We start from the raw sequence: 23,707 nt of genomic DNA on the forward strand, positions 1-23,707 counted from the left end.
TGTGAGCCACCATGTGGTTGCTGGGATTTGAACTCTGGACCTTCGGAAGAGCAGTCGGGTGCTCTTACCCACTGAGCCATCTCACCAGCCCCTTGTTTGCTTTTTCATTTGACTCAACTATTTGATTATATTTTCTTGGATTTCTTTAACAGATTTTTTGCTTTCCTCTATAAGGGCCTCTATCATCTTGATAAGATTGGAGGTAAGGTCATTTTCTTGTTATTCAGTTCTTTTATTCTTATTGCATATTTTCTTTACTTACATTTCTCCTTTCCTTGTTTCACCTCGGAAAATCCCCTGTCCCTCCACCCTTGCTCTGCTCACCAACCCACCCACTCCTGCTTCCTGGACCTGGCATTTTCAAACACTGGAGAATCAAGTATTCACAGAACAAAGGGCCTCTTCTCACACTGATGACCCAAAAGGCCATCCTCTACTACATATATGGCTAGAGTCATGGGACCCTACATGTGTACTCTTTGGTTGGTGGTTTAATCCTTAGGATCTCTGGTGGTACTGGTTGGTTCACATTGTTCCACAAATGGGAATGAAAACCCCTTCAACTCCTTGAGTCTTTCTCTAGCTCCTCCACTGGGGAAGTTGAGCTCAGCCTAATGCTTGGAGGAGAGCATCTACCTCTGTATTTGTCAGGCACTGGCAGAGCCTCCTAGGAGACATCTCATGTCAGAAAGCACTTATTGGCATTCAGAATAGTGTCTAGGTTTGCTAAATGCCTATGGGGTGGATCCCCAGGAGGTACAGTCTATGGATGGCATTTCGTTCAGTCTCTGCTCCACACTTTGTCTCTGTGTCTCCTCCAATAGGTATTTTGTTCCTCCTTCTATGAAGGACCAAAGTATTTACATTTTCATCTTCCTTCTTTTTGAGCTTCATTTAGTTTGTGAATTGTATATTGGGTATTGTGAGCTTCTGGGCTAATATCCATTTATAAGTGAGTGCCTACCATATGTGTTCTTTTGGGTTACCTCATTCAGGATTATATTTTCTAGTCCCATCCACTTGCCTAAAAATTTTATAAATTAATTGTTTTTAATAGCTGAGTAAAACTTCACTGTGTAAATGTAACACACTTTCTGAATCTATTCCTCTGGCATATACTGTGTATATGCCCAGGAGTGGTACTTCTGGGTTTTCAGGCAGTACTATGTACAATTTTCTGAGGAACTGCCAAACTGATTTCCAGAGTGTTGGTACCTGCTTGCAATCCCACCAGCAATGAATGAGTGTTCCTCTTTCTCCACATCCAGCCTAACATCTGCTGTTACCTGAGTTTTTGATCTTAGCCATTCTGACTGACATGAGTTGGAATATCAGGGTTGTTTTGATTTGCATTTTCCTGAAGACTAAAAATGTTGAACATGTTTTTAGGTGCTTCTGAGGCATTCAGTATTTGTAAGATGAAAATTATCTGTTTATATCTGTACCCCATTTTTAAAAATAAGGTTGTTTTTCTGGAGTCTAACTTCTTGAGTTCTTTGTATATATTGGATATTAGCCCTCTCTTGGATGTGGGTTGGTAAAGATCTTTTCCTGATCTGTTGCTGTTTTGTCTTATTTGCAGTGTCCTTTGCCTTACAGAAGCTTGCTTTCTTTCTTTCTTTCTTTCTTTCTTTCTTTCTTTCTTTCTTTCTTTCTTTCTTTCTTTCTTTCTTTCTTTCTTTCTTTCTTTCTCTTTTTTTTTTGTTTTTCTAGATGAATTTGCTAATAGTTTCTTCTAGCTCTATAAAGAAGTGAGTTGAAATTTTGATGGGGATTGCTTTGAGTCTGTAGATTGCTTTCAACAAGTTGGCCATTTTTTTACTATATTCATCCTGACAATCCATGAGCATGGGAGATCTTTCCATTTTCCATTCTACTTAGAATTCTTTCTTTAGTGACTTGAAGTTCTTGTCATACAGATCTTTAACTTGCTTATAGTCGCACCAAAGTATATAATATTATTTGTGGCTATTATGAAGAGTGTTGTTTCCATAATTTCTTTCTCTGCCTCCTTATACTTTGAGTAGAGGAAGGCCACTGATTTGTTTGAGTTTATAAATTGTTTATCAGGTTTAGGATCTGATCTAACTGTTGGAATTTTTGTGTCACTTAAGTATATTATCATCTGTAAATAGTGATATTTTGACTCCTTCCTTTCTAATTTGTATCCTTTTGACCTCCTTTTGTTGACTAGTTGCTCTGGCTAGTACTTTGATTAATATATTAAATAGGTAGGGAGAGAGCCGTTCCATGTCCCTGATTGTTGTATGAATGCTTCAAGTTTCTCTCCATTTTGTTTGATGTTGGCTAAAGGTTTGCTGTATATTTCTTTTACTTTGTTAAGCATGGGATTTGAATATCTGATCTTTATAAGACTTTTATCATGAAGGGGCATTGGATTTTGTCAAATGCTTTCTCAGCATCTAATGAAATGATCATATTTTTTTCCTTTGAGTTTGTTTATATAGTGGAATGTTCTAACAAAATGGATATATGAACAGGACCCAACATTTTGTTCCATACATGTAACCCACCTCAGTGAAAAAGACAGACACTACCTCAGAGTAAAAGGCTAACAAACAATTCTCCAAGCAAATGATCCTAAGAAGCAAGCTGGAGTAGCCATTCCAATATAGAATATAATTGACTATCAACCTAAAGTTATCAAAAAAGTTAAGGAAGGACACCTTATATTCATCAAAGGGAAATCTAGCAAGAAGAACTCTCAATTCTGAAAATCTATGCTTCTAATACAAGGGTACCCACATTCATAATAGAAACTTTATTAAAGTCCCAAGCATACATTACATTTCACACAATAATACTGGGAGACATCAACACCCCACTCCCATCAATGGACATATCATGGAAACAGAAACTAAACAGAGACACAGGGAAACTAACAGAGGTTATGAACCACATGCATTTAACAGATATCTATAGAAAATTTTATCCTAAAACAAAAGTATATACCTTCTTCTCACCAGCTCATGGTACCATCTCCAAAATTGACCATGTAATTGGTCACAAAACAGGCCTCAACAGATACTAGAAGATTGAAATAATTCCATGCATCTGAACAGATCATCACAGACTAAGGCTGGTCTTCAATAACACCATAAACAAACAATAGAAAGCTTACATACAAGTGGAAGCTGAACAACACCCTACTCAATGATAACTCAGTCAAGGAAGAAATAAAGAAATAAATTAAAAGACTTTTTAGAGTTTAATGAAAATGAAGCCACAACATACCCAAACTTATGGGACACACTTGAAGCAGTGCTAAGAGGAGAACTCATAGCTCTGAGTGCCTCCAAAAAGAAACTGGTAAAAGCATACACTAGCAGCTTTACAGAACATCTAAAAGCTCTAAAATAAAAAGAAGCAAATACACTCAAGAGGAGTAGATAGCGGGAAATATCAAACTCAGAGCTGAAATCAACCAAGTAGAAACAGAAAGAACTATACAAACAATCATATGAACCAGGAGCTGGTTCTTTGAGAAACTCAACAATATAGATTAAATCCTTAGCCAGAATCACCAGAGGGCACAGAGACAAAATCAGAAATGAAAAGGGGGACATAACAACACAAACCAAGGAAATAAAAAAAATCAACAGATCCTACTACAAAAGTCTACACTCAACAAAACTAGAAAATATGGCATGCATCAGTAAAAGTTACTGATATTTAAAGGCAGTTCAAAACTGAAATGAATAAGGTTTACCTTACCATAAGCTTGTTATACACGTTCACTTATATTCAAAAAGAAAAAGAAAAAAAAAAGTTACCAGGAACATGACCATGATGCTTCACCCATTTCCTTATGAACAACTTTTCTGATGTTTTCTTTGATGAATAAAGTTAAAGATTGGTTTATCAGACTGCTTCCTTTAACCCCATTCCTCTATATAATGGAATGATCTGTTTGCGATGCACAGTTCTTTATCCTCCATGAAAAAGATTGGGTTTGTCTTGCCAGAAGCTAAATCTACTACATTTATTTTGCACCACATGATTATTATCTGACTCTCTATTTTCCCAATCAAAATCCAACCACTTCTTTTTTATTTTCTCAAATGGCCTTGAATGTTTTTAAAGTTAATTGTGCTTTAGGAATCCCCGAGCCAATTCAACCCACCTTATCATTTTGCTTTTATATGAACTTTTATATTTTACCTGCAATGCTTTTAATTTCTGTTTCATTTCCCAGAATGTCATTTCAAAACTTTAAATTTTTCTTTGAGATGCTTTTGAAAGCCTGGAATTGCCTTGAAATTACAAATATATTTTCTATGAACTGCTCTTTAAACATCATCATAGGAAATACAGGACTTATTTGCCCTTTGTGGAGTTTCTGGGTGATTTGGTTCTTCCTTAGTTAGATGCATGGATTTCTAGAAAGTTCTTTTGTTGTCTTTTATTTACATTTTCAAATATAGGTAATCTACCTAAAACTTTTATTATTGAATACAGTATATATCAAATAGTTAGTTTATATACTTCTTACCCACAACTTCACCAAATAGTATTTATTTTGTCTAGCAATCATATTTTCACTTAATTTTTAATATTCAGTTAGTCAGTTTGGAAAAAGAAAAGCTCTTATACCTGAAGGTAATCTGTTAGTGCTTTTTCCTCTTCTAACTTTTGTTTGCTGGTTTTAGCACTTTGAAAAGTGCACACAGTCAGCTATTGGATAGATCCCAGGGCCCCCAATGGAGGAGCTAGAGAAAGTACCCAAGGAGCTGGGGGGATCTGCAACCCTATAGGTGGAACAACAATATGAACTAACCAGTACACCCAGGAGCTCGTGTCTCTAGCTGCATATGTAGCAGAAGATGGCCTAGTCGGCCATCAGTGGAAAGAGAGGCCCATTGGTTGTTCAAACTTTATATGCCTCAGTACAGGGGAATGCCAGGGCCAAGAAGTGGGAGTGGGTGGGTGGGGGAGCGGCTGGGGGAGCGTGTGGGGGACTTTTGGGATACATTGGAAATAGAAATATAATAAATACCTAATTAAAAAAGAAAGAAAGAAAGAAAAGAAAAGTGCAGAAGTTTTTGTTATAGTTCAGGGGTCAGTTTTCCTAGCAGCTGCTCACACAGAGCTAGAGTCCCTACTATGTCATACCCCTAACTTCTACTTTTCAACAATTTTTGCATAGGCTGCTCTTTTCAGTGACATTTAATTATACAGAAATTGAGTTTTACCCTTTGCGACCTGAAGAGGTTTCAGTTCCATTTCAACTGTTTTTATTTGGATCTGCAACATACTGCATACAATTAATTCTTGTAGATTTAGAAAGTCAAATTCTTCCTACATATTTCAAAGATATAAATTATCTCCCTCCTTTTTTCTCCATTTTCTGCCCTCATTTGTTGCTTCCTCCTTTCCTTCCTCTCACTTATGCCTTTTACTATCATCAATAAACAGGAGCTTAAGAGAATGATGTCAGTTCCAAATGACAACTTGAAATCTCTGTTTTTTTTTTTTTTTTGGTTTTTCGAGACAGGGTTTCTCTGTATAGCCCTGGCTGTCCTGGAACTCACTTTTGTAGATCAGGCTGGCCTCGAACTCAGAAATCCGCCTGCCTCTGCCTCCCGAGTGCTGGGATTAAAGGCGTGCGCCACCACGCCCGGCATGTTTTTTTTTTTTTTTTTTAAATAAAAGATAGAACAAAGACAAAAACCTCTTTTTAGCATACACAATTTTGTGATTTGAATTATCTTAAATAATTACAGTGAATTTTTATGCAGTGTAATGACCAAAGATTTTTAAAGCAACACCCAGTAACTTATACTTGTACTGAGCAGAACTGCTTCAAGCAGTTATGATGCACAAAGGAATTTCATAGCCCTGTGTGTCATTGTGACTGATAATCTAAAAAAGAATCATGAATGGCTTTCTATGGTTTTTGTCTATTTGCTTGTTTGTTTTTTTTTAACTTACATTCTTATTATTGCCCCCATACCCAGTCCCTACTCCCACAGTTCCTCATCCCATTCTTCCTCCCCCTTGGCACCAAGAAAGGGTCCACACACACACACGGCCTCCCCCTTCCCTGGGACCTCAAATCTCCCTGCAATTAGACAAATCTTCTCCCACTCAGGCCAGAACAGACAGTGCTCTGTTATATGTGTGCCATTTGCCTCAGACCAGACCATGTATGTTTTCTGGTTACTGACTCAGGCTCTGGAGCTCCCTGAGGTCCAGGTTAGTTGAGTCTGTTGGTCTTCTTATGAGATTATCCTCTACTTTAGCTTTTCCAATCCTTCCCCTAATTCAACCATAGTGGTCCCTAACTTCAATCCAACGGTTGGGTGTAAGCATCTGCTTCTGTTTCAATAAGCTCCTGGTTGGGCCTCTCAGAAGACAGCTATCCTAGGCTCCTGTCTGTAAGCATATTATAGCATCAGTAGTAGAGTCAGGACTTAGTGCCCCACCCCCCAACACACATGAGATGGATCCCAATTTGGGCCAGATGCTGGACCACATTTCCTTTAGTCTCTTCTCTATTTTGTCCCTGTAGTACTTTGTGACAGAAACTATTATGGGTCAGAAATTTTGACTGTGGGTTGATAACCCAGTCGCTCCACTTGAGACCCTGTCTATCTACTGGAGCTAATAAAAGGCTCCTTTTCCTCATTATTTGGCATTTTTGCCCAATCAATCATTATTGATTCTTGACAGTCTTTTACCTCCTGAGTCTCTGCTACTTTCTAGAGGGTTCCCCTACCTTCTACCTCCTGTGGCTGCATATTTCTATTAATTATAATGGCCCTCTTGGATTCTCTCCTGTCCTCTCCTCTCCTGTCCCCTCCCGTACTTGATCCTGTTCCTATTTTCCCCTTTACCTCCCTTCTCCCTCCTCTCTCCTACCTATATTGCTCCCTCCCTCTGCCTGCTGTGATTATTTTCTTCTACCCTTTAAGTGGGATTAAAGCATCTACAATTGGACCTTTCTGCTTATTGCACTTCTTAAGGTCTGTGGATTGTATCCTACCTATTACATTTTGGCTAATATCCACTTATCACTGAGTACAAAGAATGCATGTCCTTTTGGATCTGAGGGACCACACTCAGGATGATATTTTCTAGTTCCATCCATTTGTCTGCAAAATTCCTTGTTTTTAATAGCTGAATAGTATTCCATTTGTAAATGAACCACATTTTCTGTATCCATTCTTGATTTGAGGGGCATCTGGGTTGTTTCCAGATTCTGGCTATCACAACTAAAGCCACTATGAACATAATAGAGCATGTATTCTTTAGGTATGGGGAGTACTTTGAGTATATGCCCAAAAGTGGTGTAGCTGGGTCTTCAGATAGAACTGTTTCCAATATTCTGAGGAACCAACAGATTAATTTTGGGAATGGTTATACCATTTTGCAATCCCACCAGCAATGAAGGAGTGTTCTTTTTTTTTTTTTCCATATCCATGCTAGCATGTGCTGTAAATTGCGTTTTTGATTTTAGTCATTCTGATATGTGTAAGATGAAATCTCAGGGTCGGTTTGATTTGCATTTCACTGATAACTAAGGACTTAAATAATTGGTGATCATCTAAATGGCAATTTTTATGTAGAAGAATCAAAATAGATCCATATTTATCACCTTGTGCAAAGCTCAAGGTCAAGTGTATCAAGAACCTCAACATAAAACCAGATAAACTGAATCTAATAGAAAAGAAAGTGGGAAAGGACCTTGAACTCGTTGGCACAGGGAGAAATTTGCTGAACAGAACACCAATGTCCCAGGCTCTAAGATCAACAATTGATAAATGGTAGCTCATGAAACAGAAAAGCTTTTGAAATACAAAGGTCACTGTCAATAGAACAAATTGGCAACCTATACATTGGAAAAAAAAAATCTTCCGTAACTCTACAGCTGTAAAGGAGGGTTAACTTCCAAAATATATAAATAAATTATCCTCCAAAACCATGAAATTACCCAATTAAAATAAGGTACAGAACTAAACTGAGAATTAAAAACAGAAGAAAGTTAGATGGCTGAGAAGAAATTAAAGAAATGTTCAGTTTTTTTGTGTTTTAATGATGTTTTCTTACAATGTTATGTGAGTTAATTTTAAATGCAAACATATCTCAGGTCCTGAAACCATAAAGGCATTGTGTTATGAACCATAAAATATATAAACAAAACACACATCACATATCTATAAGCCTCAAGTTTATAGATGTGTGTGTGTGTATGAGTTGTAAGAAGGTGTTATATAAGAAATAAAGAATAAGGAGCCATAGCATGTGCATATATACATACAGACACACAGACATGCAAATACAGAGACCCAGACACAAACACAGACACTTGAAGATACCCTTAAAGTCATTATTTCTGTATTATTCAAATACTGAAAATTTGCTAGACAAGAAATGTGATATTTTAAATTTTATCTTTGTTTTCACAAGATAAAGGACTTCAACATAAAGCCTCTGAGTCTAATAGAAAAAAAAAATGGGAAAGAACCTGAAACACATTGGCACAGAGGAAAATTTCCTAAACATAACACCAATGACTCAGGTTCTAAGATCAAAAAATTGGTGAATAGGACTTCATGAAATGGAAAAGCTTCCTTAAAGCAAAGAATTTTGTCAATAGCACAAAATGGCAACCTACAGAATGGGTAAAAATCTTCACTAACCCTACATCCACTAGAGGGTTAGTATTCAAAATATATAAGGAACTCAAGAAAGTCTCCAAAACCCAAAATAACCAAATTTAAACTGAGCTAACCAAGAATACTCAACACAGTAATCCCAAATGACTGAGAAGAACTTCAAAAAATGTTCATCAGGGATATCAAAATGACCCTGAGACTCCTTATTACACCAATTAAAATGGCCAGTGACCAAACTCTAACACTTTTACTCATGCTACATTGTGCCTGCAGATAGGAGTCTAGTATGGCAGTTCTCTGTGAGGCTCTATCAGTGGCTGACTGAGACAGATGCAGATAATTATAACCAAGCATTAAAATGAGGTTGGGGACCCCTATAGGATAGTTAGGGGAAGGAATTGAAGGGGATGTCAGCCAAATTGGAATACCAACAGTGTCAGTTAATCCAGACCCCAGGGACCTCCCAGAGAATAAAACATCAACCAAAGAGCATACAGGAGCACAAATATAACAGAATATTGACTCCTTTCTTTGTCTTCAGTGGGGGAGGATGTGTCTAATCCTGTAGAGACTTGATACCCCAGAAGGAGGGTATGGGGTATATGGGCACTCTTTCAGGCAAAAGGATAGGATTTAGGATGAAGAACTCTGACAGTACTTCTAGTACTCTCCAGGGGTACTGGAAGGAGACAATATTTGGGGTGTAAATATATAAAATTATTTATATTATTTTTAAAAGTTAAAAGAGACATCTATCCCTCCATAAAACTTAGGAAGCAGGAATGTAAATCAAATTCTCCATATGGTCTCAGAGTAAGAAGGCTTTATTAAAATAATATACTTCAATCTCATTATTGACTTTCTGAGAAAGCAATCTCTAATGAGCACAGACTTAATAGTAAAAGTAGAAAACTCATGGAGACAATATTGTATTTTAAAAGGCAAGATTAGAGTTGTGAGAGATAAAAGGAATTAATTTCATAAAATATAGGTTCAAGAATATGGTCACATGTGAATTGTAATTTTGCTTACTACCACCTAAATGTACTGGGGCACGTGATTGTCACAAGACCAAGAGCCTCTCCTCCCATTGATGGCCAACTAGGCCATCCTTTGCTACATATACAACTAGAGACACAGTTCTGAGGGGGGAGGGGGGACTGGTTAGTTCATATTGTTGTTCCTCCTTTAGGGTTACAGATCCCTTTAGCTCCTTGGGTACTTTCTCCAGCTCCTTCATTAGGGGCCCTGTGTTCCATCCAATAGATGACTATGAGCATCAACTTCTGTATTTGCCAGGCATTGACATAGACTCATGAGAGAGAGCTATGTCAGGGTCCTGTCAGCAAAACCTTTCTGGCATATGCAATAGTGTGTGAGTTTGGTGGTTGTATATGGATGATCTTTCCTTCTGTCTCAGCTCCGGACTTTGTCTCTGTAACTCTGAAAATAACCAAGGGTATTTTCTTTCCGTTATAAGAAGGAGCAAAAAATCCACACTTTGGTCTTCCTTCTTCTTGAGTTTCATGTGTTCTGCAAATTGTATCTTGGATATTCTAAGTTTCTGGGCTAATATCTGCTTATCAGTGAGTACATATCATGTGTGTTTTCATGGACTTTATTGGCATTCCTAGGGACTCAGTTCTCCAAACAGTGTTTTTCTGAACTTATTCTAACTTATTGTTTATTTGTATAAGTAGGCACCAATGTTAATATTAATTTCTAAAATACTTAGTCTTGTGCAAAAAAAAAAAGACTTTACCAAGTAAATATATGAAATGCTTATAATTAGAATCAAAATGGCTACTATACTATATACACCTCACTACTGTCTTTTAATTTTCATTAATTTATTTATTCAATTAGTTTTCATTAATTTATTAATTCAGAAAACCCTCTCCTCCAAGTCCTCTCTCACAAAGATCCTCACTCCACTCCCACAAATAAGGAAAACACTCTCCCACAGTATCACATACCCAAAAATATCAAGTTACTTCAGAGATATGTGTGTCCTCTCTCATTAAGGCCAGCTAAGGCAGCCCAGTTAGCAGAACTGTATCCTCAAGCAGTCAACAGATTTAGGGACAGACCACCCTCAAGTTGTTGGAGGATTCATATGAAGACCAAGTTGCGCATCTGCTACATGTGTGCAGGGGACACAGTCCATCGTATGTTAACTCACCTGGGAGCCTAGGAGATAGCCTAGGGTCTAGGATATTTAACTCTGTTGGTCTTTCTGTGGAGTCTCTGTACTCATCATGTCCTTCAATTTTTCCCTGCCTTCTTCCACAAGACTCCCTGAAACATCTAAGTTTTGGCTGTGGGTCTTCTGTGGCATCTGCATCCATTGTATGCTGAGTGTTGTCCCTCAGAGCACAATTCTGCTAGGCTACTATCTGCAAGAACAAGTGAGTATCATTAACAGTGTCAGGGATTGGTTCTTGCCCAGAGGATGGGTCTCAGTTTAGGCTAGTCATTGATTGGATATTTCCTCTGTGTAGAAGGTTTTAGTGGTAAGTTTAAGGTTTAACGTGTGTAGATTGCAGCACTTTTATTTTGTTTTTCCTTTTTTAGATATTTTCTTTATTTACATTTCAAATGTTATCCCCTTTCCTTGTTTCCCTTCTGAAAACCCCCTATATCATCCCCACTCCCCTTGCTCATCAAACCACCCATTCCCGCCTCCCTGTCCTGGCATTCCCCTACACTGGGGCATCAAGCCTTCTCAGGACCAAGGGTCTCTCCTCCCATTGATGTCCAACAAGGCAATCCTCTGCTACATATACAGCTGGAGGCATGGGTACCTCCATGTGTACTCTTTTGGTTGGTGTTTTAGTCCCTGGGAGCTCTGGGGGTACTGGTTGGTACCAGTATATGTTGTTTCTCCTATGAGGCTTCAAGCTCTTCGAGAACCATATTCTCCACTGTTTGAAGTCTCAGCTACAGTCACTGACATAGACATCCTGGGGCTTCCAGTGGTCCCAGATCTCATGCATGTCTGAGAGGCGTCAACTCTCAGCCTGTCACCAATTTTGTTTCTCTCTCCTGATCTCCACATACCTGATTTCACTGTCTTCTCCTGCTCCCCTCCCCATCCCCTCTGTGGTCTAGTTCCCTCCTTTATTCACCTCTGATATCTATTTTATTTCCCCTAATGAGAAAAATTAAACCATCCTCCTTTGATCCCTCCTTATTATTTAGCTTCTTTGGGTATATGGATTATACGATGTTTATCCTGTACTGTATCTCTAATATCCACTGATAAGTGAGTGCATATCAAGAATGTCCTTTTGGGTCTAGGTTACCTCACTCACAATGATGTTTTCTAATTCCATTCATTTGCTGGCCAAATTTATGATATCCATGTTCTTAATAGCTGAGTAGTATCCCATTGCATAAATGAACCATATTTTCTGTATCCATTCCTCTGTCATGGGATATCTGGGTTGTTTCCAGCTTCTGGCTATCATAACCAAGGCTGCTATGAACATAGTGGAACATGTTCCACTGTGTCCTGGTGGGGCATCTTTTGGGTACACCCCCGAGAGTGGTATTGCTGGGTCTTCGGGTAGATCTATTTCCAATTTTCTGGGGAACCTCCGGATTGACTTCCGGTATGGTTGTACCAGTTTGCAATCCCACCAGCAATGGAAGAGTGTTCCTCTTAATCCACATCCTCTCCTACATGTGTTTTTACCTGAGCTTTTGATCATAGCCATTGTAATTGGTGTAAGGTGGAATCTCAGAGTCATTTTGATTTGCATTTCTCTGATCACTTAGGAGTTTGAACATTTTTTTAGGTGCTTATCAGCCATTTGACATTACTCACTTGTGAATTCTTGGTTTAGTTCTATAACCCAATATTTGACTGGGTTGTTTGGGTTTATGGGTTCTTTTATGGGTTTGGTTTTATGGCTTCTTGAGTTCTTTATATATTTGGGATATTAGCCCTCTATCAGATGTGGAGTTAGTGAAGATTTTTTTCCCAATCTACAGGGTACTGATTTGTCCTATTGACTTGGCCTTTGCTTTACAGAACCTGTCCAGTTTATGAGGCCTGATTTATTAATTCTTGATCTTAGAGCATGAGCCATTGGAGTTAACTTTAGGAATTTTCCCACGATGCCCATGAGTTCAAGGCTCTTTCCCACCTTCAATTCTATTTGATTCAGTGTATCTGGTTTTATGTTGAGGTCCTTGAATACTTGAATGTCAAATAAGAGCAATGAGACAACAAAAGAAAATCAAAGGGATACAAATTGAAAAGGGAGATGTCAAAGTATCACTATTTGCATATATATGATAGTTTATATAAATAACCCTAAAAAGTCTATGAGAAAACTCCTATAGTTGAGATACACCTTCAGCAAAGTGGCAGGATACAAATATTAGCTCAAGTAAGTCAATATCTTTCCTTTATACAATGATAAATGGGCTGAGAAAGGTACAGAGACAACATCTTTCACAATAACCAAAAATAACAGAATAACTTGTTGTAACTCTAACTAAACAAATGAAAGACCTAAAAAACAAAAACTTTAAGTTTCTGAAGAAAAAGTCTTGAAGATGATATTAGAAAGTGGAAAGACCTCATATGCTCATGAATCAGTGGGATTTATGTAGGCTAAATGCCCACCATATAAAATCAATCTACATGTTCAATGCAATTCTCAAAAATCCTTTCAAAGCACATGCTGGCGAACATGAGGAACAAGCTGAATACTCCTACATTGCCGGTGTGAGTGCCAATTTATACAGCCAATCTGAAAATCCATTTGGGGGCTTCTCAGAAAATTGGAAATAGTTCTACCTCAATACCTAGCTCCACCACTCGTACTTTCTATAACACGTGTAAAGCAGGAAAAATCTTTAAATTCTGAAAATATTAATTAACAAATTAATGAAGAACAATATTTGTAAAACTTATGTAAAAGGATATAAATCATAGAATGTGTAATCTCATGAATAATAAACTTTGAAAGGAATTTTATGTTCAATGTGGAATCACATGTTTCTATAGATGTCTATGTTTCCTAAACCTATTAGCCTGCTTCTCTTCATGATTATGTTGACCCAAACCACAGAACTCAATGTCTAATATAGTTCTCATATAGAAATGTTAGATTTAAATTACTGTCTGCCCTTCAGAGACCTGAAATAGAAGCCAATTATTTGCCTACAAATATAAGCTTTTCATTTAGGAAACCGCAACTTGTCCATTATTCAGTTAACTGACTTTGTTCATGCTTGGACTGTATTAACTTCTAGGATGACTGAGTGTTTATCTGCATTTTCCAGGAAACCCAAAACTAAAAGCTAGCAAACTAATTCTACCCAATTCCACCCTTCTCTCATTCCTCAGCAGTCTTTTTATTGGTGTTTTGTGGTGCCTAACGCCTAAGGCACTCAGTCAGTAAACAAGCTTTCAGACAGCACTGAATGCTCAGAAGTACAATTAGCAGCAGGACTGTGATGACAAAGTATAAAAATAAATATATTTTAAAATATGAAGTTTTATTCAACTTTAAAATTTTTATCAGTTGCTTACTAGCAAAATAAACTATCAAATCCATAAGGAAATAATTTTACTTCAATTAAATATGTATTTTCTATAGAGTTTGACAATTTCACTGTCTGTGTCAATAATTAATATGAGCCAATAAACATTCATATATGAAGAAGGCCATCATACAGATAGTGTTTCAAAACAATAAAATAATGTCCATAGTACTGACTAATCTATCACAATATATAGTCAAATTTTACCAAATTTTGTGAGATTTTTAATTGATAATATGAAAGGAATATTAACTTGTACATTTAATACAAGTTAATACATTATTAATAAGTTGTGCAATATAAACATTTTGGGTTGTTTTGATCAAATTTTATATTTCTATGAAAAATATATACATTATATTCTAAACAAAATACTTTACATGGTAGTGACTGACATGACATGATCAATACTTATATTTGAGGCAAGAGTTTTAGACTGTGGTTCACTAGAAACTTTCTTGCCAATCATAGTTGATAAAGATTTTTCCTTCATGTATGAAACCAGCTTCTAGGTTACATAATGATTGCTATGTCCTTAACAATTTTACATATGTGCTACCATGTCGAAGTGACAGTTATAGAAACATGAAGAATGAACTTTTGTTCAATCAAGAGGTATACCTATATATCATTAAGATGTAACTTGGTTAATAACATGTGACAGTTTTATTAGGCTCCAATATTGTGTGTTTACTTCAGTGATGATTTCATGTAAACTTATAAAAAAAAAATACTTGTGAGACTTTTCAGTGTTCCCATCCAGAGATGAGTTCCTTGGCTTCCCGTTGAGTTTCTGTGATCCTTGGGAAAAAAACAGAACATACAATGATAATATGCATATAAATCATTTTACCACAATAACTATATCACATCATTTCATTCATTTCAGAAAATAAAATCTGGAACCTTACAATATTATTATAAAATATTGAAATTATGTAAAATATTGATATTGTTTAAAGTAAATACATTTTACCTATAAATAATATTGATTAAAACAAAGTTTTATAAATTGAAACACAGACACTGAAATTTAAGCACATATCTATTGTTGCTTTCAGGGGTTTACTAAAGAATATAACACTAAAGAAATAAATGGACTTGAAAATCCACAAACAAAGCAAATTGAAATATTAATAATAACCAAAGAGGAGAGGTGGTATTAACATTAGATGTGTATAAATAGATTGAGATATGCCAATCCCACTGCAAATCTAATAGAAACTCAGAAATAGTGCTTCCTCCTATTATTCTGCATGCCTTAATAAACCAGGATGCTCACACAACGCACACAGGGTTTTATTGGGGCTGAAGATCTTATTTGTCGTATTTGAGTTTACAGTTTTATTAGAAATATTTATTGTCCAATATCTTCCAATCTCAGAGTAATAAAACAATAGATTTAGTTTTTTTTTTTGAAATATTAATCTGCAGAATTTTGGCCACTGGGACTAAAAGAAATTAGACCTAAACTCCAAGATCATTTATTCATTGTTTCTGAAAATATCTACCCCAATAGATCCTAGCAGAGATTTTAGTACTAATGAAGATGTTATATAAGTGTATTTAGTCTGTGGAACGTGGCCAAAATAAAAGCTATCAATCATTAAAGTATAATTATAAACAGTGAGGCTTAACATTCTGCTTCTCCACATATAAAGCACTGTTTGTTGAAGGTCATTTTTCCTTTATCTTTTTAAAAATTATTTTATTTATTTATATCCCAGTCATTCTCCCCACCCCCAAGTTCCCACTCTGACAATTCCTCATCTCACTTTTCCTCTCCCATGTCCATGAGAGAGTGCTCACCCCCAAACTAGGTCTGACACCTTCCTGGGGCCTCAAGTCGCTCCACTTTTTCTATTTTCTATTTCTGACCTCTTTACCAAAAATCAGGTGTCCAAAAATATATGGATATTTGTCTTGGTCATCAACTTGATTCCATTGATCAACAAATTTGGTTTTGTGCCAATACTGCCCAGTTTGTTGTTGTTTTGTTTTTTGTTTGGTTTTTTTTTTGTGTGTGTGTTTGTTTTTGTTTTTGCTATAGCTTTGTATTAAAACTTGAAATTAGATATGGTGTTATCTCCAGAAGTTCTTTATTCAGCATTGTTTAACTATCCTGAGAACTTTGTATTCCCATTTGAGCCTGAAAAATTGCCCTTTCAATTTCTATAAATAATAATGTTTGTAATTTTAATGGTGATTGCATTCAAACTGTAGACTGTGGTTGAGGGGATAGATATTTTTATTATGCTAACCTAACTGATCCTGATCAATGAATATGGAAATTTTCTTACCTTTATATATCTTCTTCAATAACTTCAATTTTATAAAGATTCTCCCAAGTTATTTTATACTGTTTAACACTATTGTGAAAGGTGATATATCTGTTATTTTGTTCTCAAAATAAGAATAACCTTCTATATAGCCAAGCTACTGGTTTTTATGAGTTAATTGTATATCTAGCTTCTATGCTGGAAATGTTTCTCAGTGGTAGGAATTTGTGGTAGGAATTTTTATTTATTTATTTATTTATTTTAATTTATTTTATTTTTAGTCTCATACTCTATGGTATCATCTAAGATAAAGAAAATTTTACTTATTATTTTCCAATTTAAATATTAAAATGTATTATAAAAATAAAATTAAAAAGTTAAAGATGACCCCCTAAAAATAATATGTGTTTAGGTCCAGCAATCATCTCACAAACCAAATGAACACTGACCCCAGTTGACAGGGATAATTTATTGGGCTGGCTTCTTCATCTCACCTGTTATGACTCAAACTCCTTTCCAAGATGATTGACACAAACTTGCTCCTCTCAGCTTCTGACTAAATTGTTCTTATTGGACAAACACTAACTCTGCCAATCTCTTCAAATCTATCTCCTCTTTCTCTTGTTTGTTCTGTCTTCACCTGCAACCTGTTTCTATATAACTGGCCAGGTAAAAATGCCTTCTCCCCACCCACCACTCTCTATCTCTATCTCTATCTCTATCTCTATCTCTATCTCTATCTCTATCTCTATCTCTATCTCTATCTCTATCATCTCCCATCTTTCTGTCTGTCTGTCTGTCTGTCTGTCTATAGATCTGCTATTCTCTCAGGTTACCTTAATTTTCTTTTTGAAAGTTGGGCATATCCTACCTACCTCTGATTCATTCTTTCAAATCTTTGTCTGATTTTTTTCACTTTGCCCATTAATTAGACTTCACTTTCAAACATGGCTGCTTCCTTGTATAAACTACTGTTAACTTCATTGTTAGGAATTAAAGATGTGTACTAAAGACATGTCAGTATTCCAGCCAGATCACACTAAGATAAAGGGGCATGTCTATAATCTGGCTGAATCATATAGACCTAGAAGGTCTTTGGATGTGATTACTTGCCAAAGCTGCCATGTTGCTCAATTAAAATTTTTCTACACCTGTAGCTGCACAGTGATTTAGAGAGCTATAACAAAGTATTGAGTACCTGCATATGACATATAAAACCCAGAATACACTGAACTCTAGGGAGAATTTCTGTTCTAGCTGGTATTATGTCAAATTGACAAAAGCAAGGGTCTTCAGAAGGATAGGAGCCCCAACTGAGAAAATGCCTCCATAAGATCCAGCAGTATAGCATTATATTAATCAATGATAAATAGGGAAATGTCCAATCCATTGTAGGTGCTATTATGAATAAAGCTACTACAAACATAGTTGATGAAATATTCTTTTGCTATGGTCTAGCATTCTATGTGTATATATTCAGAGGAGTGGTATAGCTAGGCCTTAAATTACATCAATTCTCAATTTTTAAAAAAACTACCATATTCTTTTCCAAAGTGTTTGTAAATATTTTTACTCCCAGCAACAATGTTGGAGTGTTCCCATTATTTCACATTCTTAACAGCATGACATAACTCTTGAGTATTTGATCTTGGCCCTTCTGAGCAGGTGTAAGGTAGATACTCAGAGTCCTTTTAATTTGCAGTTCCCTGATGGTTAATGATGTTGAACATTTATTTATGTACTTCTGAAATGGAAAATTTCTGGTTTCATTGAAGAACCATTTGTGTCATTTAATGCTTTTCTGGAAACTTTATTATGAGAGAATGCTTTACTGCAGCAGATACATGAGAGGATGATTGGCTGAGAACAGACCCATGATGATTTTCTAGAAGCTGCCTGGTGAAAGGGCATGTGATGTTTTGTTGAAGTGCATGCTTGAGAGGACATGTGATGTTTGGAAAGAGCATAAGTATGACCCAAAAAACAGTGATCAAAGCTCTGGCACTTTTTCACCTTGCTATTCTTCATTGGATTTCACAGACACTGGTGTTCACTGAAGATTCTCTATCATTGGTTCACCTTGCTTTCTTCTCTGATATTTGTTTTGCTTGTAGTAGCTTTGTAGAGAGAAATGCACAAAAGAACTTCTAATCATGCTCTCGTTTCTAATTGATGCTTCATGAGATTCATGTCAGTCAACAGAGCCTTGCAGTTTCTTCTGTATTAAATTTCTACTTCTTTTTTTATTAGATATTTTCTTTAGATATTTAATTTAAATATTTCAAATGTTACCCCTTTCATAGTTTCCCCTCTGAAAATTCCCTATCCCCTCCACCTATTCCCCAACTCACCCCCACTTGTTCCCAGTGCTTGTATTCCCCTATACTGGGGCATAGAACCTTCACAGGGCCTAGGGCCTCTCCTCCCACTGATGAACAACTAGGCCATCCTCTGCAACATATACAGCTAGAACCACAAGAGGCCCCATGTGTTTTCATTGATCAGTGGTTTAGTTCTAAGGAGCTCTGGGGATACTGGTTAGTTCATATGATATTTCTTCTATGGGGCTTCAGACCCCCTCAGCTCCTTGAGTACTTTCTCTAGCTCCTTCATTGTGGACTTTGTGCTCTGCCCAATGGATGATTGTGAGCATCCACGTCTGTATTTGCCAGGCACTGGCAGAAGCCCTCAGGAGACAGCTATATCAGGCTCCTATAGCAAAATCTTGCTGCCATGTGCAATAGTGTCTCCATTTGGTGGATGATTATGGGATGGATTCCCAAGTGGGACAGTATCTGGATGGTCATTCCTTCAGTCTCTGCTCCAAAGTCTCTGTAACTCCTTCCATGGGTATTTTGTTCCCAATTCTAAGAAGGATTCTGAGTTTGGGCTAATATCCACTTATCAGTGAGTGCATATCATGTGTGTTCTTTTGGGACTGGGTTACCTCACTCAAGATGATATTCTCCAGGTCCAATAATTTGTCTAAGAATTTAACAACTTCACTGTTTTTAATAGCTGAGTAGTACTCCATTGTGTAAATATACCACATTTTCTGTATCCATTCCTCTGTTGAGGGACACCTGAGTTCTTTCCAGCTTCTGGCTATTATAAATAAGGCTGCTATAAACATAGTGGAGCATGTGTCCTCATTACAAGGTGGAACATCTTCTGGGTATATGCCCAGGAGAGGTATTGCTGGATCTTCTGATAGTACTATGTCCAGTTTTCTGAGGAATCACCAGACTGATTTCCAGAGTGGTTGTACCAGATTGCAAGCCTACCAGCAATGGAGGAGTGTTCTTCTTTCTTCACATCCTTGCCAGCATCTGCTGTCACCTGAGTTTTTAATCTTAGCTATTCTGAATGGTATGAGGTAGAATCTCTGGGTTATTTTGACTTGCATTTCCCTGATGATTAAGGACATCAAACATTTTTTCTAGTGCTTCTCAGCCATTCAGTATGCCTCAGTTGAGAATTCTTTGTTTAGCTTTGAAACCCATTTTTAATAGGGTTATTTGTTTTTCTGGAGTCCAACTTCTTGAGTTCTTTATATATATTGGATATTAGCTCACTATTGGATTTAGGATTGGTAAAGATCTTTTCCTAATCTGTTGGTTGCCTTGTGGTCTCTTATTGACAGTGTTCTTTGCCTTACAGAAGTTTTGAAATTTTATGTGGTCCCATTTGTCAATTCTTGATCTTACCTCACAAGCCATTGGTGTTCTGTTCAGGAATCTTTCCCCTGTGCATATATCTTCAAGGATCTTCACCACTTTCTCTTCTATAAGTTACACTGTCTCTGGTTTTATTTGGAGTTCTTTGACCAACTTAGATTTGACCTTTGTACAAGGAGATAAGAATGGATCAATTTATATTCTCTATATGCAAACCACCTGTTGAGCCAGCACCATTTGTTGTAGATGCTGTCTTCTTTCCACTGGATGGCTTTAGCTTCTGTGTCAAAGATCAAGTGATAATTGCTATTTCTGATTTGTGTTTCACCCTCTAGCTCAACACCTAACAGAGGTATTGCAAAAGTAAGGTTAATAGTAATACTTCTTTGGGGCTATTCCAATCATTGTTATTCTTGGTCCTTCTATTAGCAAACACCAAACATGAATCAGTAGCTGCAGACCTGTCCACTCAGCAGATACCATGCATGAATCAGCAGCTGCAGTTCGGTCCACTTGGTGGACACTGCACACTAGTCACCAAGGGCTGTTGGATTCAGGAGAAGTTTCAAGGCTTGCCTACCAGCCATACTCTGTGGAAGTGTCAAGAAGTAACAGAAACATCAGAAAAAGTTCATTGGCAAGTTTTTCTTTAAGAAGTCACCTAAGTGAGCAAAATGAAATGTAAGGAAAACTAATGCATGGATATTATCAGCAAAGACTAGCCATCAGCAAAAACTAGGTAGGCAGAGCAAGGCAAACCAAGGTTTAAGCTCTCATTGTCTGTGGAGTCTTATCTATATTCCTTCTAAACAGTAAGCATCCTTTCATTTCATTGCTCTAGCAAAATATTATTTTACCTTTGTCTGCTTCTTCTAAGTATTCTTTCACATCTCTGCTCTAGCAATACATTCTTTCACCAGTGTGCCCTAGTAAAACTTCATTTGACATAATTGACTTTCAAAATAAAATAAAATAAAGCCAGAAGTTTCCACTTCAATTTACTACATTTTTAAAATACTGGCTTGTTAATGTCCAGTTTCTTGTGAGTTTTTATATATTTTGGATATCAGCCCTCACTCAGATATGGGGCAGGTAAAAATCTTTTCCCATTCCATAGACTGGTCTTTTGTCCTTTTGATTCTGTCTTTTGCCTTGCAGAAGATTTTCATTTTCATGAGGTCCCATTTATTATTTGTTGATCTTAGTGACTATGATATTGATGTTCTGTTCAGGAAATTGTCTCTTGTGCCAGTGTATTCAATGCTATTCCCTCAATTTCTCTTCTTTCAGGTTTAGTATGTTTGGTTTTATGTTGAGATCTTTAAACTAGTTAGAGTTGAGTTTTGTGCGTGATGAATGTATAGATCTATTTCCATTCCTGTACATGCAAACATCCATTTAGATCGGCACCATTTATTGAAGATGCTTTCTTTTTACAAATTGTATAATTTTGATATCTTCCTAAAATTTCAGATGTTCCTTAGGTGTGTAGATTTACTTCTGGGTTTTCAATTTGATTCTATTGATCTACCTGTCTGGTTTTACACCAATATCATGTATGTTTTATTATCATCGCTCTGTAATATAGCTGGAAATCAGGGATGGTGATAGTTCTAGTTCAATTTGAAAGCATTCCCCTTTTCTTCTTCTTTATCAGCTTTAGATGTTCCCTGTTAGAATTGTTGGGATCACTTATATAGACTCTCCTATCATCTGAAAATAGCAATATTTTGACTTCTTCCTTTCACATTTGTATTGCCTTGAACTCTTTTAGTTGTTTTATTTTTTATGTAAAATATAGTGTATTGTATTAGATAGATATGAATAAGTAGACAGCCTCGTCTCGTCTCTGATTTTAGTGGGATTACATTAGGTGTCTACCCATTTACTCTGGCAATGACTGAAGGGTTACTATATATGGCCTTTATCATGTTTAGATGTGACTTTTTTATCCCTGATCTCTCCAAGACTTTTATCATGAATGTGTTGGGGTTTTTGTTTGTTTGTTTGTTTGTTTTTATCAAAATACTGGATTTTGCTTTTAAGTATCTAATGAGAGGCTTTTTCCCCATTCAGTTTGTTTATATTGTGGATTTTACAGACAGATTTTCTATATGTTGAATGATTCCTGAAGCTCTGGGTTGGAGCCTATTTGATCATGGTGGATGATCTTTTTTATGTGTTCTTGAATTTAGCTTGTGAGTATTTTATTGAGTGTTTTTAAATCAATTGTCGTGAGCTAAATTGTTTTGTAATTCTTTTTCTACAGTGCTTGTGTGGTGGGGGTAAAGACTGATAGAGACCACATAAAATGAAATTGAAAATGTTCTCTCTCTGTTTAAGGGACTGATTGGAGGAGTGGTGGTATGTGGGACTGTGGGCTGTGATAGGCAGCCTGGTTTCTGGTTGATCTAGGTTGGAAACCTGGTGACCCTGCAAGGGATAACCCTGCAAGATATGGTAGGCATTTTGCCATGTTCCTGAACACTAGGCTTCTGACACAAGGCCACAGCTCCCCATAATCCTGTGACCATCAGTCATATAAGGACAATGCCCAAGCCCCTCCACAGGTAGAGGATGTGTGGTCACATAGCCTCAACAGAGATCTGCATTTTAATGATGTACCCAAAAGCCTGGAAGATTAACCAGTAAACTTCCGCTTCCCAGACACTCCTCTCTGCAAAAGGTATTTAACCTCCGTCCCACCCTGAGAAAGTGGGGTACGATTTTACTCATAGACATTCTCAGCCATGACAATAAATGCCTTAAAACCATGGACTGCCTGTTTTCATCAGGATCTGCCATGGGAAAATATGGAACAGGCCTTTGTCTAAAGATCAGGTCTAATCTCCCACAGAAGGCCTCTCAGTGCTCCCAACTATGGCCTTCACCAAACTAAGTTGCCTCCTGAACAAGCTGAGGACTCTCCTCCCTGTGGCACCCAGCAGGAGCCCTCCCCGATTTTCCCCTTCAATCCTGGCCTAGAACCAGCTTGTGGGCCCCCATTTCATTCTTAGATCTTCCTGACTCCCAGTGGCTCATGGGTGCCCAAGAGTCTGAGAATCTGACTGCCCCAGCCTTAGTGTGGGTACAGGGACACCTGAGTTGGCCTGGCAGTCCCAAGGGATCTCAGACTGCACTCTCTCCCCAAAAGCGGTGTCCAGCAACTTCATGTAGCCTGACACCAGCCCATCTCCAGCATCAGGAAGCAGTCAAAAGTCCCTTGTCCTGCCTCCATCAGTGGCCCAAGCTCTTTGGTGGGGTGAACATGGAACACCCAATAACCCCACAGTGGTATTATCTTTTTTTTTTTTTTTGTAGAATTCTTCAAAAAACTAAAATCATTTGCCTGTGATTTTTTTTTTTTGGTTGAGATATTTGATGAATGCTTATATTTCCTTATGGATTATAGGTCTATTTAAATTGTTTATCTGATCTTTAAGGTTGTTTAGTAGTATCAATTAAGAAAATATGTAGTTCTTTTACAGTTTTCAATTTTTTAAGTATGGCCTAGCAATTTTGTGTCTTTGGTGTCTCTTGTTATGTCTGCTTT

The sequence above is a fragment of the Mus caroli genome, chromosome 4 (assembly GCF_900094665.2).
Source record: "Mus caroli chromosome 4, CAROLI_EIJ_v1.1, whole genome shotgun sequence".
NCBI lineage: Eukaryota > Metazoa > Chordata > Mammalia > Rodentia > Muridae > Mus > Mus caroli.